The following is a 17,475-nucleotide window of genomic DNA, read 5'->3' on the forward strand; positions in this document are numbered from 1 at the left end:
GACATATTCCCAATATATGAAAGATAATTTTGAAAATTCTTTAACAAATTGCTTGTATGTATCTACAATGATAATAAATATATAGGCCACATAATACTATGAATTTTACTGTATGCCCAATATATTTGTGTTGAACCTGCCACACTTCTTTGGTTAGTGTCATTTCTTGTTATAAATGTCTCAGTGGTGGGGTCCATGACTGGAGCAATGAAATACTTGGTTTAACCTATCATTGAATGAACGATGAACTCTACTCTAGCCTTACTGATCACCACATTTTGAGACTAGAAACTTAACCACATATTATATATAATGCATTAAAGAATTGATTTACCCTCTCAAGAAGGTACTTTTGGATTTTAAGATGATGTTTTTAATTTTTATTTCAAAGTTCAGCTAAAATTTGTCACGTTCATTTTTAAATTTCATGACTTGTTTTAGGAAAGGAGAATTTTGCAGAAGGATTTAAATTTGATAAATGAAATATAATTCTGTAGACTAATTGTTTATATTTATCAAGTTATAATTTTGCTTTGATGTGAAACTTACATCTTCCTGAATAATGAATGCACTGTGTGTACTGCTGTTTATTTATTCAGTTGTTTTATCAGTTGTGTCTGACTTCTTAATAGGGTTTCTTGGCAAAGAAACTGGAATTGTTTGCCATTTTCTTCTCCAGGTCATTTTACAGTTAAGGAAACTGAGGTAAATAGGGTTAAGTCTGATTGCCCAGGGTCACACAGCTATTATGTCTCTGAGGCACTTTATCCACTTCACCACCTAGCCATCTCTTATTAAATAAATAAATAAATAAAAATTTTGAAGTATTACTGTTCAGAAGAAGATTTTAAAATGTAAAGAAAATACAATCAACACAACCCTAATACTCTTGAACATACCATTTTAAAGCTATGTTGTTTTCTTGCCTTCACGGCTTGCTACTTTTATCTTTGTCCCTGAGCTTTAGGAGATGTCTTTAAAATTTCAAGGTCTTGGTCCTGAGAATTGTAGAGATCACACATAGGAATAATGTGCAGCGTTTTCTATTTTATTCTTACATGTTGGCAATACCTGATTACATTCTCTTGTCTATCACCTTTACTCTTGGAACCAAAAGACTGTAATCTAAACTAACACTAGTAAACCTGTGACAATGCTTTGGGTCACAATTGAGAACTATTTCAATTGCTAAGTAATTGAGGAGGCAGTCATTAGTTTTGGCATCTCATTTGGGAATGATCACTTTCACATAGGTAACCAACATGTATAATTCATTAATTGTGACTCCTAAACTGTTAAAGAAATTGTGGATTGTGTGAGGATCAAATGAGTTTTGTAATGGGAACTAAAAATTCCAACTCTCTTGGAAGTGAATTTAAACTAAATCATAAGCTACTTGAATTAGAAGAATTTCTGGATTAGTAAAGACAATTGGGTAATTGAAATTTGAATAGGTCCGTACATTTTGGAAAACTCTAAAATCTCTTCTAGGAAGTCTTTTATATTTAAATAATTCATCTTTTGTCATGGCTTCAGTTAATGACTTTTTAAGTTCTTACCATTTCTTCATTTGTTTGATTTCAAGATTCTATGTTTAACAATGTTCAGTGGTATTCAGTGTATATTCCTTACTGATTCCTTTGTTTCCTGGAGTAAGAGAGTTGAAGTATTCTTATCACTGGGAAAATCCTACTTATTCTCTGAAGAAAAACAAAAACAGTATTGTACAGTCTTTAGTAGACAGGATAGTTGACTCCTCCAGGAGGATAAATTTGGGATAATTTAGCACCTTAATGGCTAGTTGGCCTTGAAAATGTTGAAGTCTTCATTATTTCTAGAAAAAAAAAGTTTTGACAATCGATTAACTTCAAAATGGAAGCTGAAAACAAATCCATGAGAGCTTGTGAGAATCTCAGAAAAACTGAGAAAGGTTTAAATGAAAAATAGTGCTACGGTATTAATTAAACTGGAATTTCTTCAGGGGATACTGTAAGGGAAGAATTAGGCAAAGGAAAATGTTAAATAGTTTGCCTCAAGTGTAGAAATTGGTGGCAGTCAGAGTTGAATTTTCAAGCCTCAGAATTTCAAGATGATGATTATAAATAATGGGAAAGTTTAATATGTATTGGTAAGTTGTTGAAGGACAGAAGAGTTCAATAGAGTATCAGTAAAGTCAAATTTTTAGTCATTGATGTAGACAAATACATTTTTAAAAGGGCCCATTCAATTTTAAAATTATTTGTTTCCAATTACTTTTTGGTCTATTTCCCCCTAACTTTTTGTTGAATGTAGTTTTTATTGCATCATGATCTGAAAAGAATTTTAAAATTATTTGAAAAAAATCAAATTGGTATATACATTAAGGGTTAGGAATATTTAGTTTTGCTCTTTTAAAAAAATTCTTGTGACAGTTTTAATTGTTGTTCTTTGATTTAACCTGTTTTCAGAAATTCTTTAGACTTCTTTATGAAATGATTCTATATAGTACATATTTGTCATGAATTGGATCATGTCTCAAACAGCATAGCATGCTGTTAGCTTGCAGTGTGGTTGGGAACTTGGTTGAGGGGTTGATCCCAATATTAAAGTAAAGAAGATCTAATTCTAATAAAATTGATCACAGTTATTAAAACACAGCAGAATTTTAAGAGGTACTTGTGGATTAGTTATGTGGAATTTGGTTGTGATACTTTAACTGTATTATCAGTTTTACAAATTTAACTGTATATTTCAAAATTTGATATTAGTTTGGTTAATGGAAAATTGCCATGTTGAGGAAACCTGGCTAATATGCTTTTGGGACTGGTATTTGAGGAGGCAACCAGATAAAGAGGAGAGTGCCCCCAAAGTGGAGTGTCAGGATCTGGTTATTAATTTTTTTCAGCTATAAAATAAAGGGGTTGTACAAAATGTCATCTAAAGTCTCTTTCCATAATCCTCTATGATATGCTCTTAATTGACGAAATTAGTTGACAAGTATCAAATATTAATTTTGCCAATCATGGTAATATTTGATTAATGAAACAGGAATAATTGTATTTTATAGTGACTAAATGTCTTTGAAAGGCTTTTATTTATTTGAGTTACACAATTCAAGAGATCTTGGAATATTCTTCAGTTCATTCTTAATCATATCTAGGAAATATTTCAGTGCAACTAGAAAAAAGCTCTAAGTCTTTATTGTATCTAGAAAAGAGATTTGTCAAATTCATTTGTGTGTAATTTTTAAAATATAGTATCTCTGGTGGTGATGATGGTAGAAGTGGCAGTAGTAATAATATCTGAATTGCCTCATTATTAATGCAGTCATAACTGGTTTTTTGGACTAAATCTATGATTTCATTAGTATAGCAAAGTTTGCCTCTTCTGCCTCTTCTGAGGCAAATCAGTGCTAACTCTCAATTAGAGAATTTCCTGTTTGGTGTTGATCACTTAGGACATTATGTCCGATGTGGAACATAAAAGTAACTTCTTCCTAACTCACTGGCTAGTTCTCTACTCGTCATACCTTATTACTTACCTTTAGGGATTTTCCTTAATAAAATGTTAATTACTTTTTTTTAGCTCCATAAATAAAGGGTTATTTCTAAGTTGAAAAGGGCAGTTTTTGAAAAAGCTCATGTTCTTCAATGGAACCACTGGAAATTCATCAGAATTCCCTTCCCTCTCTCCCCCCAAAAAACTGACCCATGTTCTTCAGTAGAATTTGGTTCAAGGTTTTTAAAGGATAGTATTAATAAGAAATTTAGATCTCTGTTCCTTACATCCTCTAATGATCTGGTGATGGAGTTAGATAAGTTTATAGAATTGAAGCCTGAGAATTTTAGTGTTGGAAGGAACATGTACTATGTACTATATAGAATCTACTATATCATTATCACACTATATCATATCATACTATATCTACTATATCATACCAGATCATTTAGTCAGACCTGTGAAAGCTAGGTGACTTGATCAGCTGCTTTTTAATGGCTAAGTGAGTAGCTTTTCTTATTCTCGATTCAGTGCTCTTTCTATTGTTTTGTTCATTGCGACTTACTTTTAATTAAAATTCAGTGACACTTTCTTTAGAGGTTATCTCTGTTTTTATAAACTCCTGAAAGTAAATTGTGGTTAAAGTCTCATAGTAGTCTGGTTTTATAATTGTTTTCTTCTAATATTGATTGCAGCAGACACAGTAGCAACAACAACAAATAGATTTCTTGGAGAATTAATTAGATTTGAATTTAATGCTTGATTACTGAGTTATTACATGTGATAATTGTTTTCAAAAATCTTCCCAAAGATTATGCAAAAGGTTTTTTTTAAAATTGTTGCTTTTATTTTACTTTGTTTGTGGCTTTAGGAGGTGGTTTATAAAGGAATTTTGAATGCAAAGTAGGGGGATTCTCTCAGTAAGATTTAATGGCACTTTGGAGTTAATTGTTTTACTACTGTATCATTTATGACTTAGCTTTTGGTTATACCTGGGAGTGCTACTTCAAGGCAAAGTAGATTACATAATTTTTGTTCTCAACAACTTTGCTTTTTTCCTTCAGAAGAAATGACACTTAAAAATAGAGAAGAATAAAAAATTTTCTCACACGCAATCTTAGTGATACACATGTGCACATCTGTATATAGATGATACATAGCTGTAAATTATACTTTCTAAACAGCAGAATGCAGTATGATATAATTTAGAAAGTTATAGAAAACCAGATGAAATGCAAGGTGATTTTGGGGGAGATAATACCAAAATAGCATCCCTAATTGAGAAGTTGGTAACTGAGTGAATATGTTTCATGTAGCAAGGCAGCATGGATTTGTAAAAAAACAAATTAAATCAAAACAAAAAGGCAACACTGGATTTTGAGTTTTTATGAATTTATGAAGTAGATGGGAGGAAAGATAGGTTCTCAGAAACTTAAAGAAGAGGAAATAAAGTTTCTAAGGTTAAAACATGCTTCTCTCTAAATTATATTCATTTTGCATTGTGGCATCTATGCTCTTTGCTTCAGTTGCTAAATTCCATGATAAACAACAGAGATTTCCCCAAATAATCAATTTTTCTTTTCAAAGAGCAGGGATAGCAGGATATTTGAACAATGACATGTAATTGACATTTACTTAAGAAACTAAGCCACAGAGAATATCAGTAGCATTGGGATGAGTTTGTGTTTTAAAAATCTTACTGTTATTGCTATCTTAAGATTTAATATCAGCTTAATTTCCTAATCTCTCTCTCTTATCCAAATGAATCTTTGAACATTTTTAAAAAGGAAAAAATATCAGTGAAATGATTTGTATTTGACAATATAGTCAAATACCCTATACCTATATTTCACTGCCTATGCAAAGGGAGAGTAAGTATGGTTTGTCGATTTTTCTCTGGGGCTAAGTTTAAAGATTTCTGTAATTTGGGGGGAATGGGAGAGAGGGAATATAAGTATGTAGTGTCTGTGATCTTTCAGGTACTGTACTAAGTGTTTTACAATTATTTCATTTGATCCTTAGAACAACCTTAGGAAGTAGGTGCTATAATTTCCTCCTATTTTTCAGTTGAGGAAGCTGAGGCAAATGGTGGTAACAGGGTATACATAGGGTAAGTGTAAGAGGTCAAATTTGAACTCTTATTTTCCTGACTCAGGCTTAATGCTGTATCCACTGCACCATTGAATGTACTGAAAAAAAAAAAAAAAGCTGGGACAGTTGACTTTACCTCCTATTATCTCATTCTCCTTTTATGTAGTCTGTGTACATCTTAATTTTTTCACTCATTTTTCTTTTCCCTTTTCCATATTTTCCTTTATTCGTTACCCTTTTCTTTCCATAGGCCTGCTTTTGACTTGGGTTTTCCCCAAACATTTGTATATTTTAATGTTCCAAGTTAAAGAAGTTGCTGAAATTTGCTGTAGATCAAATTGAAGAAGTATAAAGGTGTGGTACTGTTTAAGCTTTTCTATAGTTACTGTAGTTATTCTATAGTTGTTCTTGTAATACTACATACTGTTAGCCACCTTTCTCACTACTTAAGAGATCTATGTTCACTCATGAAGTTCACAACCCTTCCATACTTTTGTAGTAGATGATTTAAATCAATTGCTGAGGTCACAAAACATCATGACCAACTCTTTAATGCTAAAAGTCGCTTAACCTTTCCCAAATTGGTCCTTGGATAGTAGGCATATTAACAGGGACTTTTTGATTTGATAGAATCCGCCAGAGATTCTATCTCTGGTATATAGACTTTGTGAACCTGGGGTTGCTTGTGTGTGTCATTGATATATTTGAGGTTGGTTTTAGTAGGATTTTAGCTAGCCACATTCTTAATTTAACAAAACATTTGTTAAGTCCCTACAGAAAAGCTTTTAGGGTAGGTTTCAAGGGTGTCTTAATAGATAAAAAACAATCTACAACCTACTTGCAAGATAAGATTATTTGGGGAGAGAGAGGATATTTGGTATTAAATAGTAAAAACAGCAGACAACTTTATACTTGATGATAATAATTACATGCTAATGAGATTTTAGAGTGTATAATATAGCAACCACCTCTCAGGATTATTGTGAAGATGTGTAAAGTGCTGAGCACAGTACCTAGAAAATAGTAATCATTTAACAAATGCCTATTTCCTTTACCTGCTCTATAATAGTTGGTCTACTAGTATTGAAACAATTATTTCATAATATCATTTGGCTTGATAGATGCGATGATAATAGAGATGACAAGATCTCTGGACATCTGTTGTGTGTGGTGAGGTACTCATGACAAACAGGGACATTTAAAAAAAAAAAAGAATGGTCTTAATATCCCATTATCAAAAGGAAATAATAAAGGTAAAAGGGCTGGCAAACCCCTTTTTCGTTTTAACCATTTTGATCCTCATATCCACATTGTAAAGTAGGTGCTCTTTATTTATCCCAATTTTACAAATGAGGAAATTATCCAGGTCATTTAGCCAGTCATTGTATGATGTTAGATTTGAACCTGAATCTGTACTTCAGGTCCACCATAGTACTTAGAACCCTCAGAAAGTATGCATAAGTTCAGAAATGTTTAGCATTAGAGGATTGACCACCAAATGATGAATTTATTTTGGCCACAGCAATTCAAAACTCTGTATCAAAATATGACTAAATTATGATCCACATCTATGAAAAAAAACACCTATATGTTTGAAATCATGAGTTCTTGAAGTACTGAAATATAGGTAGTTAACAGGTGATATGAAGTAAACAACAGCTCAAAGATAGGTTTACTAAGTGAGGTCCTCAACTGTGAGGTGTGGCAGGGGACATGGTGAGACAGTGGTTCAATAGGAATCATTCTGATGTGGCAGCCTGGCAACACAAACGACATTAATGGATGTTAAGCTTCTGTGGAAGCAATGAGTTCCTGTTTTCTGTGCTGAACAACACACATGTAGAGTGTTGTCTTCATAGTAAGAGAACTGGGGTATTTAAAGAGTTCATACCCATGACATATGAAGGCTGAATGAAGGAATCATATATTTGTCTTTAACGATTGTACATCAGTTGTTGTTAGAAGCCTGTAACTTTGTTGAAGATATTGTCTCAATTAATTAATCATTGTGTCATAAGCAAATAGGTATGGTTTTATCTTCTCTACACCTTTAATGTCTGTATCTGGTGTTAATACTATGGAGTACTCTTATAGAATTATATCAAATAGTACTGGGGACAGTGGTCCTCACTGTTTTATTCTTGTATTTGAGTTGCATCTAGTTTATTTCCATTGCATATGATTCTTGCTTTTGCTTTTAGATGAGTAATTTGAATGATATTTTTAAAAAGTTTCTCTGTTTTGTAGCATACTTTTTTTTAAACATAGTTATGTGACTTTGGATATTGTCATTTTTATTTATGTTGATTATTTTACTAATAAAAAACTATGCTTGCATTCATGGTACAAATCCAACTTAATTGTAATTGATTTCTTAGATGAATTGCTGTTGTATTTTTGATAGTTTTATTTATATTTTAAAATTTTATAGTCATTATAATTTTGGTCTGTAGTTTTCCTCCTTTGCTTTGTATTTGATTTGAGTTTTAAAATGGAATTATTTTATAAAAGGAATTTATTAGAGCGCTTTATCAGTTTTTAAGAATATTTGGGGAGCATTAGTATTAACTAAGAGTTCTATACAATTATCATTGGGACCAGATATTTTCCCCCTTCTTTAGTATAGCTTCTTTTATAGCTATTCTATTTAATTTTTTAAAAAATTGGATTATTTAAGATCTCTGGTCGGATATTAATTTGGGTAATTTTTATTTTTGAAGATATGCCTTTATTTTATGTTACTAATTTTGCTAATAACTAAATTTGAGCTATGTGTCATATAGGCTATTACACTTTTTTATTTCTTCTGGTTTTCTTGTGCCTTTACCTTGTTTATTTGCTATTGTATTGACTTGATTTTCTGTCCTCTTTCAACCAGGTTGGCTAAAGATTTATCAATTTTGTTAAATTTTTTTCAAAATACCACTTTTTAGTTTTGCTTTTATATTAAAATAGCATTTTTGGCCTCCAGTTTTGCTATTTCTCCTCTAATTGTCAATATTGCTTGTTCTGTGCTCATTTTAAGTTTGTTTATTTGTTGACTTTCTAATTTTTAACAATGTATATACTTATTTCATATTTTATTAATATAATATAATGTAATGTAGGGAATATTATTTTTCCAGTGACTACTTTAGTTGCATCCCACAATTTTTGGCATGATGTTTCATCCTTATCATTATTTTCATGTAACTAATATTTTCTCTATTTTGCTCTTTGACCCATTTGGTATTTAGGATTTCATGATTGTCTGAGTCTGGTTTTTTGTGTGTGTTCCTTGAACTGGTTATTATTTTTGTTGCATTATGATCTATAAAAGATATATTATTTATGATTTTTTACATTTATTTGCAACATCTCTCTGTTTTAAGACATGGTAAAATGTGGTAAAAAGTCCTTGAGAATTGTGTGTGTGTAAAATGTATTTTAGTAATCCCAATTTGAATAAGGTGCCAGAAGTCTTTTAGCTTTAGTGGGTGTTTTTGTGTATACATATCCGTGTGTGTTTGTGTGTGTGTGTGTGTGTGTATATATATATATATATATATATGTGTGTGTGTGTGTATATATATATATATATATATATATGTGTGTATATATATATGTATGTATGTATGTATTCTTCTTTTAAAATTTTTCAATCAACAAAACTCCAAGCTTTCCTTCTCCCCATTATTTCTCCCATTTGAGGATGAAAGAAAAATTAAAACCTTTTTACAAACATGTTTAGCCAAGGAAAAGAAATTTCTGCATTGACCATGTCAAAAAAAAAAAGTATTCTTTACTTTGAATCCTTTAATTTTCTTTGTCTTTTTTGTATTTTTTCCTCCTAGTTCTATTCACTTCCCTCTGCATCAGTTCATGTCTTTCCAGACGTATGAAACCATCCCCTTCATTATTTCTTATAGCACAATAATATTCCATCACACACACACACACACACACACAACTTATTCAACCATTGCTTAATTTACAGACACCCCCTCAGAAAGAGCTATTAATATTTTTTGTGTATCCTCATGGCTTGTTTTGCTTGGAGTACTAATCCTTCCTTTAATCTACTTTTCATTCTGTTTCCTATTTTTTCCCTCTTTCCTTCCTAATATTCTTTTGAGTGAAATGTATTTGCTGTGTCCAAATGAGTGAGTGTGTGTATATGTGTGTCTTGCCAGTGTATTTTTTCATTCTTTGATGAATCCAAAGGAGATTGAGGTTCAAGTGTCAATCACTTGACTCAACCCTTTTCCCTTATTTTTATAAAGATCTGTTTGCACATCTTGGCTATGTAAGATAATTTCCCCTAACCAATTTCTCCTCTCCCTCCACAGTATGTTTTTCTTTTCCTCTCTTTCCATTATTCCCTTTAGATCACTGAGTGATAACAAAACTACTACTTGTTCAAAAATTTGAGTTGTTTCTAATTCTTTGTGATCCCATTTGAGTTTTTTTGGCAAAGACACTAGAATGGTTTGCCATTTCTTTCTCTGAAAACTGTATCTTACCTAATTAGACTTCACTTACAAACTCTGATCATGGTAGGACTCAGAAGAGGACACATCATCTCTCTCTGTATTATAATGTTAGGAAATTATCCTTATTTAATCTATTACAGGTATGCAATCCTATTTAACTTTTTATTTTTCTTTTAACTTCTGTGTTTTGAATTTAAAGGTTTTCTTTGTAACTTTTTCATCAGGAATGCTTAGAAATCATTTAATTAATTAAAGGTTACCCCTGTAGCACTATGTTTAGTTTTTTGGAGTAAGCTCTCTAGATTATCATATTCCAATTTCTCTGGTGCTTTATAGTGGTAATTATTATATTGGATATGAACCGTGGTTCTCCTCCTTGAATTCTTTTCTTTCTGAAGACTTGTGGTAGTTTTCATTTACCTGGGAGTTCTGGATTTTCCCTAAAAAGTTCCAGTGAATTTCATTTTGGGATTTATTTCAGGAGCAGGCCAGTCTTTTCTTTCTCATTTTACTTGTCTCTGTGGTTCTAAGAGATCTGGACAGAGTGAGGTTTCCCCCCTTTTTAAAGATTGCTTGAAAAATGATGTCATCACCTTTTTTTTTCTTCTTCTTTTTTTTTTTTTTTGGTCATGGCGTTATATTATTCTTAAGCATATTTCTCCTCAATCCGTTTTCTAAGTTTGTTGGTCACATTTCATTCTATTATTTTCAGTCTTTTGACTGTTTTAAATTTCTTGCTGTTTCTTGTAGTTTTTGGTTTCTTTTTTATCCTAATTTTCAAGGAGTTTATTGTTTGGTATTGTGTGTTTTTTTTTTTTTAATCTGTTAATCCCCCTTATTCTTTCTTTCATAACTTATTTCACCACAATTTTTTCCTGTAATATTAATTGCGTTTATAAACATTTTAACTCTTGTAAAAATTCTTGCTTTATCTCCTTCAGGAATTCTAGTTGGATTTGTACCCAGCTTGTGGGTTGTTATTTTGTTTTTTAGGTTTTTCTCATACATGTTTTGAAGTCGTTATCTTCTTTGGCCATTGTATTTTGAACTTTCCTGTTATCATGGTAACTTTATGATAAGATTCTTTTTTTGTTTATTTATTCTTCCAGTTCATTTATTCCTGACTTTAAACTTGGTGTTAGGGCTAGGCTCAGTACATTTTTGGGAGGAAAGTTCTAGGCCGGTCCTGTTGCTTCCTTAAGCTATTGAGTATTACTTCAGCTTTGGGGCAGCTCAGGGTTTTGGCATATTTTCAGTGCTTCTCAAGTGGTCTCAACTGGCAGAATCTGATTGCTACAAGGCAGCCTTGTTCTGCAAGTTACTGACCTGGATTTTAGAAACATTGTAGACTTCTGTCAACTCTTACCTCTAGCATTTGGGAATTTCTGCTAGTTGAAAGTGTCACAATTGTAAGGTCCAGGATTCCTGATCTGGTTTTTCTTTTGCAGGCTTCAAACGTGGATAGAGAAGCTTGACCCTCATCTGCTTTGGGGGTGATGGTGGTGGTGGAGGTCAAAGCTATGCAGTGGTTGATAATTAGCTCCTTTCCTGTATTTCCTATATCCTTCAACTGGTTCTTACCCTAAAAGGTCACTCCTAGTTACAGGTTACCTCCTCATTTCTTTTCAATCTGTGAACTAGAATTTAGTGTATGGGCAAAAGAGAGGACAATTAATATCTGTTCCTGTTAGCAGTGCCCAGGTATAGTTCTGGATTCTTAACCATTCTCATGTATCCTTTCTTTTTGTGGAGCAACTTGAGCAGTTATTTTCCTTTGTTTACCATTAACTTGATTTGGGTATATTTCCTGTCCTTGACTACCTCCATCCCTTTATATGTACCTTCCCAGTATATAGTTTAATCTCACAGAATCCTTTGATTAAAACGTATGGTGGTGGCAATAGGTCTTTTTTCTTCATTATTGTCAGTTTTCCTATTTTATTTTAATTTTTTTCTTCATGTGTACTTTGAGAAAAAAAAGTCTTTTCAGTTTTCAGTTTCTCTTTTTAAAAAATCCTGAGTATCTTTATATTTCAAGATTTTTAAAAAGTACTTTCTAAGCAAGGGATAATTGGTTTTGTTATTTGTGCTTTCCTTGGTAGTCATAGTTGAATAATCTGCTCATGTATGCTTTTTTAAAAAGTAATATTTCATGTGCTTCTCTTTTACTGAATGCCTATCTTTTTGATTGAATATGAGGCTCAGGATTTTAGAGTATTGTCATTTGGGGTTGCATCTTGAACTTCAATTTTCAAAATATATTATTCCACTTTTTTGGTGGATATAGAACTCTTGCGTTATTTGAATTTAATTTCCTTTATGTTTGAAGATCTTCCTCCAGGTCACTTGTAGAACTTTTTTGTCTTATCAGGTTTTTGTATGAGATATAGGATCTTTAATGATCTTAGCACATCTGTCTTTAAGATTGTTGTGTTTTACTTATAAAAAGATCATTTTTTTCTTTTAATGTTTTTGCTTCTTTTTTTTCAGGGAGTTCTTCATTATAATTGTATTCCCAATCAGTTCTCTCTCCTTTTTTTGGGGGTGGGGGGAGAACTGAGCCATTGTAGATTAAAGTTTTTCTATTTTGCTTATTCTTTCTTCTGGGCAGATGAGAGAAAATGCCATTTATTCCCTTTTTATTTCACAGTTTTGAGTTCTTTCTTGAAGCATTTTGGAATATTTTAAGTTCTAAGCTGTCTTGGAAATCCACAGGATCCTGTTTTTCCTCAGGTGGTTGTTCAGTTCTCTTTATCCTGCAATATATATTTAGTGGTACTTGAAAACATTTAGATAGCTTTCCATCTCTTTGTATTCTTATTGATTTATTAGTGCTGTCAGTTTTTACCTGACTTTTCTTTCCCCTGAAGTCTTTTGTCAGTTTAGCCTTTCACCCTTCATATTCTGTTACTCACTTTTCTGACTCCTTTAAAAGAGATATAGAACTCAAAGCTGTTTCAGTCGCCTTTAGTGAAGAATTCATATTATTTGGACTTAGCTCTATTTCTGTCACAGTGATTTGTAGGGCGTGAAGTATATGGGCATAGATGGTTGCCAGTCACCTTTCTTTCAGGCCTTATATAGTGGTGTGTACTGTTGTTCCTTCTCCTCATTCTCCCCAGTTTCTTTGTTCTTTAGTTCTGTGAATAGGTGCAACTACAGTCTATTATATCTCCACCTTATTAGCAGGTGACTGGGCAAAAGTGATCTACTCTTTGTTGCTACATAATGGTGTCATAACAACATGTCGGTATGTTGAGAGAGGCTTCGGTGAATGTGTAAAAGTTATAAGTTCTAGACAGAATTTTTCTCCACTGGGAATCCATAGGACTTTTATATTGCTATACTTTCTGGTATTTCCACGTATGGGAATAGCTGTAATTTCTCTATCTTTGGTACATAATTTCTCATTGGGTTTGTTTGTTTACTTTTCAGGTTAACAGGGACTAAATAAAGTGTTTAGTTTTCTATTATATTGTCATTTGATCTGTAAGTCTTTACATTTTTATCCTTAAATGCTCTTGAGGTGATTGTTGGATCTCTTGCTGAGATCTTTAAAGTAGATTTCCCTCTCATTTGCTTTTTTCTCTATGAAACAATTTTTAAAATAATGATCCAATCATCCTTTGTAAGATTTTGTAAGTGAATTTGTATTCCATTGGCCACCTCTTTACTTGGTAATTATGTTAAATATTTACTAAGGTGATTTCTGTACTCGTTTAGTTTTATTGTTGTGGCAATCGATTCATACTAAGATCTGGATAAAATTGGTAATGATGTAATTTTTGTTGTCCATTTCCTATTCTAATCTTGGCACAGAGGTGACCCTGACTTCTTGAAGACTAGTCCAGTGGATGCCAAACTCTGTCAGGTTCTCCTCTGTTGGTAGGACTTTTGGTCTAATTGTGACAGTAGGATGAATGCTTTCTGAGCATGAGCTTAGCTAAGCAGGCTCCCCACAAGGAATCTGATTAAGATGATTGTTTCTTGTATGTGGCAACCCATGAAACAGAAAATGACTCAGTGCCTCAGACTTTTTTGTCTTCTGCATCTACAATAATAGCAGACTGGTAGAAATGGGAAAAGAGGATGCTAGAAACAAAGTTTCTAAAATGTCAAACTGTTCATTTAGTTAGTTATTGGTACTTTAAATGTTAGATTCTCACCTAGTGACCAACAAGGTGTGGGGGATAGACATATTACTGGAGAAATGGAATCAAGCAGTCTTTCTAATTTCTCTATAAATTAAACCAGAACAAATAAGGAGACTGTTTTATAAAATGAAAATGTAGTACTGTAGATGAGCCTGCAGTCAGAAAACTCTCAGGTTCAGACATATACTTAGTTGTGTGATCCTGCGTAAGTCACTTCACCCTAGTTTGCTTAGTTACTCATCTGTAAAATGAGCTGGAGAAGGGAACGGCAAACTCCAGTATCTCTGCCACACAAACTCTAAATGGGGTTATGAAGAGTCAGACATGAATGAAACATGAACAGGAGTTACATTCCTTGAAGTGACTCCCCTTTGAGACATACATTATTATCAGATGTTCATGTACGACTGGGAACATTTTTCATAGACTATTTGGTTATCTTGTAGTACTTGTAATAACTATATACAAAAACCATGAAAATAAATGACAGTGTATTCAACAACATCCTTTTTGTTGTTGGTGAGATGGAAAATTTTTTTAAGTACGTGAATCCTATAAAGGAAATTAACATATACTTTTAAATTTGGAAACTTCATTAAAAGGGGGGAGAGGAGAGGAGGGTTAGGATGGTGAGAATAAGTGGGAAAATGTGACTAAGAGAAGGTATGAGAGAATTGACACAATTCATTACTGATCTGTTTAATCAAGCAGATCTTGAATTTGAATTATTGTATATAAATCAGCTTTTAATAAATTGCCTTAAATGTTTTATTAACTTGTGATTTCAAAATTATTTCTGTCTATCAATAACTCATTTGCTGATTCTAGTCAGGTCACTTAACCTTTCAGTGCCACATTCTAGGTGTCAATACATATTTGTAATTTGTAATATATAATTGATGGAGGAAATTTTCTCATTGGAAGATAACTATTCTAGTGATTCACAGGTTATTAAATAATTTTTTTTATTAAATAATTATTTAAATAATAAAAACACTTATTAAATAATAAAAATGTAGTTTTGTAGAAAGAATGTCAAAATAATTTTTCTTAACTCTTCTTGGTCTGTAATAAAACTGAATTTTTATGTCCATATACACAGTCAGTCATATCAAGGATCCTCTTCTTGACCCTTTATAAATGATCATCTGTATGTAATGATATACCAGATGCTCCGCTTTCATTGTGGTTAGCACCCTAATTTCTTAACTGTCTTTATCCAGTAGAGTTTAGCACGAACATGCTTAATCAGAAAAGGAGAGTTCAGAAACTCAGTACATTCAAATTCAAAACCTCCTTGGGAAATAAAGTAGTAAAGGAAGTTCAAAAAGTGAAGTTTTGGAGATTTCATTATTGAATGGCATCAAAATTATTAGGTACCTATGAATTTCTCAGGGAAGAGCTATAAATAGGTACCTATTCACTTATTTTTGTGAAGAGAATTTATTATTGAGTGTGATTTTTATGAGACAATTTTTTCAATAAAAACAGGCATTGTTAAATGCCTGATATTTCCAGGCACAATGATAGGTGTTGGTGATAAAAACATATGCAAAAAAGAAATTTTTACCCATAAGGAGCTTATTAACATGCTGTCAGAGAGGATAGCATGTACGCATGTGCATACATATAAAGATAAATATACATACATACTTTATATACTTACAGTATAGCACATACATATAGAATAAATGCAAAGTAGATTGTGTGAGGTAGTGGTGAGTAAGTGATGCACATTCTCTTTGTGGAGGATTGCCAGTGCAGAGGCCTAGGGTTAAGAATAGGACTACCATACCAAAGAAAAGAGGAAAGGCCATCTCATCCATAGGGGGAAGCTAAGGAGTAATGTTGTCAAGGAGTTTTGCAATAAGAAAGAGGAAAAGGGAGCTTCTAGTCAATGGCTTCCTTCTCAAATTTCTCAGCAAAATATGAAGGAGCTCTTGAGTTAAAAATGTGGGGAGGAACATGTGGAAGATGAGAGAAAATGATTTGGAATGTTTATGTGGGGAGTGAAGAAAGTAATTAACAATTGTCTTGTTGCAATGAAAGCTCAGTTGTGGAGTTAGAGAAATTTTTCGTGAACCTTGTCAGTATGGTTGTGACTTCCTCTAGTTCTATAGAATACCATGTGATTTAGACATAAAGTAGGTAGGTAGTAGGAGTGATTTGGGGCTGGGGTTTGGCATCGAGTTAGTATGCATGGGGGAAATAGACAGTGATGCAAGGAATGTCTTAGGCTCATAGATTTAGAGCTGAAAGGGAGCTTCAGAGCCTTCAAATCAGTCTCTCAGCTCATAGACAGTAAGGGGAGAGGGCCAGACAACTGGTTCTCTTTGCTGATATGTTACCCGTACTTAGATTTGAGTGCGGTCCCAGGTCTCAGTCCTAGGGCAAGCAAGCATGAGTACACAAGGTTTGTAGTTGCAGAAGAGCTGGGATCAGGGGTGGAAAAGAATGCTTGTGTTCACGCACAGGCCAGGAGAGTGGCAAATTTACCTCTGCCTAGATCGTATAACCCTGGAAGAACCAAAAACTAACAGGTCCCCGGAATTATCTCTGAAAAGAGCTGCCACAGAATACCTGAAGCTTGGGACAGTGCCACCTCCATTCTGGAAGCAGAGCCCCACTTTTAGAATAGAGTTAAAAAGTCAGGAAATAGGCTAGGGAAATCGAGCAAAAATTAGAAAAAGATCACGTTAAGTAAGAGAGGTAGAAGAAAGAAAACTTGGGAAGAGCAGAGAGCAGTATAAGAATATCATGAAAAAAAGTCAGCTTGATAAAGGAGAACAAAAAATACTGAAGAAAATACTTAATAAAAATAGAACAGGACAAATGGTAAAAGGCACAAGAATCTAATGAACAGAAGAATGCCTTGAAAAGTGGAAAAAGATTGTTTCATGGGGTGTTTATAGTACATTACTGTAAAATTTGGGTTGTTTGGCTCTGTGTCATCTGTTGACCTTTGCATATTGCTTATTTTCTGTAAAACTCAAAATTCCTATTTAATTTTTTATGCTGACCTGCAATATATCAAAACTTTAGTGAGAAAAGTTACAGGGTACAAGGGATTACTCTACAAAAATTCATTGAAGTGAAAAATTACTTAAATAGCAGAATTGACCAAATGGAAAAACAGCATAAAAATTCGTTGGAGAAAAAAGTTCTTTTTAAAAAAAGTAGAATTAACCAAATGGAAAAGGAGCTGTAGAAAAGCTCACTGAAGAAGCTAATTCCTTAGGCAAGTGGAAACTAATGACTTTGTGAGATTATCAAGAAGTAAA

The 17,475-nt window shown here is 32.8% G+C and overlaps 1 protein-coding gene across 9 annotated transcripts in view; it reads left to right on the forward strand.

The window, feature by feature from the left end:
- Nucleotides 1-17,475, forward strand: part of RBM46 (RNA binding motif protein 46) — a 56,738-nt gene that overhangs the window by 2,425 nt on the left and 36,838 nt on the right. The window lies entirely within an intron of this gene.

Source organism: Sarcophilus harrisii, chromosome 6 (genome assembly GCF_902635505.1).
Source record: "Sarcophilus harrisii chromosome 6, mSarHar1.11, whole genome shotgun sequence".
Lineage (NCBI taxonomy): Eukaryota > Metazoa > Chordata > Mammalia > Dasyuromorphia > Dasyuridae > Sarcophilus > Sarcophilus harrisii.